At 51.8% G+C, this 2,220-nt stretch overlaps 1 protein-coding gene across 1 annotated transcript in view; it reads left to right on the top strand.

Moving 5' to 3' along the window:
- The first annotated feature begins 1,900 nt into the window (after positions 1-1,900).
- SUSD4 (sushi domain containing 4) overlaps positions 1,901-2,220 on the top strand; it is a 193,709-nt gene continuing 193,389 nt past the window's right edge. Inside the window, exon 1 of the mRNA XM_019516504.1 lies at positions 1,901-1,965. The gene's annotated coding sequence lies outside the window, so the exon portion shown is untranslated. The remainder of the gene's footprint in view (positions 1,966-2,220) is intronic.

Genomic DNA, 2,220 nt, shown 5'->3' with positions numbered 1-2,220 from the left:
GCTGGTGCCGGCTGCTCTTGGGGCCGCTGCAACTGGGGCTGGGGTGAGTGGGACCATGGCCCTTTCCCCTCCCCCCATAGACTTACCTGCTTGGGTGGGGCAGGACATCTATGCTGATCCCATAACAGCAAATTCACCTTGCATATAACAACTTATGGGTCTAAATATGCTTATCGCATAAGAGTGAAGTTGCATATAAAGAACCCACATAAATCAAGGGAAACCTGTTCTTGGAACAAAATTCACATTTCAGGGAGTCTTTGCAGATATGGGGATACACCCCTGAAATCTGGGGCTGTTCTGGAAAAATCAGGGTAGTCGGGGTTCAAATTACACTTTGACTCTTGGGGGGATCTGCAAAAAAAATTGGGCTGTCCATCACAATACCCTAATAAAAATCAGAGACCCCTCAGGTTATGACTTTCCAATCTTACAGGAGGGCTCTCATCTCTTAGCTCCCCCTTAATTCAAACTCTGAGGATAGTTGGTCCCTTTAAGTTGAAGGCAGTAGGGCACCGGCCTTCAATACGTTGTTATGTCATCAGCAGACACACAGTTACCCAGTCCTTATTTAAATCCAGTCACAGTACTTGGTTCAGTGATCTCCCCTGGTGGCGAATTCCACGAACTGATGAAAGCCAGCTGGAGACTGCTTCCTAATATGCAAACTGCCTTACCAGGCAGCCCTGAATGCTGTTCCTCTCCCCATCTGTGGCAGTGATCAGCAGGGATCCTGGTTTTCTCTGATAAAAAACCCCCCAATTTGGGGATTAAAAAAAGTAACCCCAAATCTACATTTCTCTATCATTAAAATGAAATGCCACTAATATTGATCGATAGATATATCTATATCTATCAATTGATCGATCGATCTATTGATCTATATTAGTGGCATTTCATTTTATTCACAGAAAAATGTGGATTTTGGGTTACTTTTTTTAATCTGAAAATTGAGAATTTTTTTTTATCAGAGAAAACCAGGATCTCTGGTGATAAAAAAAAAAGTACTCTGTTAGAACAGAAACAGTGAAAGATGCGGGAGACTGAATAATGAGTACCCCATGCCTCCTGTCAGATGTTACCTCTAAGGTGATGATCAAGCATACAACAATCATAGCAAGATCTCTAGCTACCGATATATGTGCCTGGCTCTGAAGTCCCGAGCAGGCAGAAGGTGCTATAGAGAAGAAATGGATATTTAGCTGCCTTTGGAAGTGGCTCTGTGAGTGGTGTCTTACAGCCCTTAACTATTATTAGCCCAGGCGTGCAGGAGTGTTCACGGCGGGGCCCTGGCATGAAAGAAGCATGGCATACAGAAATCTGGAGCCCTGGTAGCTTCTGTGGAAGCAGGCTGGCACCTTTGCATCTCTCAGGGGGCCACCCTGCCCTGCCCTCTGCCGCAGGGGATGAGGAAGACCGGCAGAGTTGCAGCAGGCTCCTGCTGGCTCCTGCCATGCCTGCAGCGGGTGGCACTATTGCGTCTGCCTGTTCTCCCCTCATCTTGGCATATGCACGGGGCAGGGCAAGGAGCTTTTTTGTTTTGGCAGCCGACACTGGCAGTGGATCCCTGCCTGCTGTGGGGGGGGGGATCCCTGCCTGCTGGGGGTGTGTGTGTGTGTGTGTGTGTGCTTGTCGGGGGGGAGAGGGTTATAGAAAGGATGGCAGCAGGCTTGCCCACTGCTGCCATGCGGGGGGTTGGCACCCGGCTTCTCTGCTGCCCAGGCAGGCGGGGGAAGGGGGCTTGCAGCAGCCTCTGGCTGCTCCTCGCCATGCCTGGTGGTGCCTGGCGGGGAGGCAGGGCGCTGTGAGCGCTGGGCTCCCTGCTCGGGGAGGGGGACGGAGGCTGGTGGTGCACTAGGCAGGTGCACGCTCGGGCTTCCCATTGGCAGCGCCGCAGCTGCTGGAGGAGCCGGAGCCTGGAGCCGGCTGGGGCCTCCTCTGCGCCCCGGCCCCCTCCCCCGGCAGGTAGCGGGAGGTGCGCTTGCTTGCTTGTGTCAACTGTGTCTGTGCGTGTGTGTCTGTGTATGCGTGTGTACACTGTGCGTGCGTGCGTGTGTGTATGCATGTCGGGCTCAGCTTGTGTGTATCCCGTGCTTCCGTGTGTGTGTGTCTGTGTATATGTGCGTGTCTTAGCGTGTGTGTCTCGTGCTCCTGTGTGCGTCTATGTGTGTGTGTGGTTATTGTGGGAGTGGTGGAGATGTGTTGGCAGTCTTTGTATTT

Source organism: Gavialis gangeticus, unplaced genomic scaffold (assembly GCF_001723915.1).
Source record: "Gavialis gangeticus isolate Ggan-Ray unplaced genomic scaffold, GavGan_comp1, whole genome shotgun sequence".
NCBI classification, from domain to species: domain Eukaryota; kingdom Metazoa; phylum Chordata; order Crocodylia; family Gavialidae; genus Gavialis; species Gavialis gangeticus.
The sequence above is the reverse complement of the archived record's forward strand: the minus strand, read 5'-3'. Positions and strand labels throughout refer to the sequence as shown.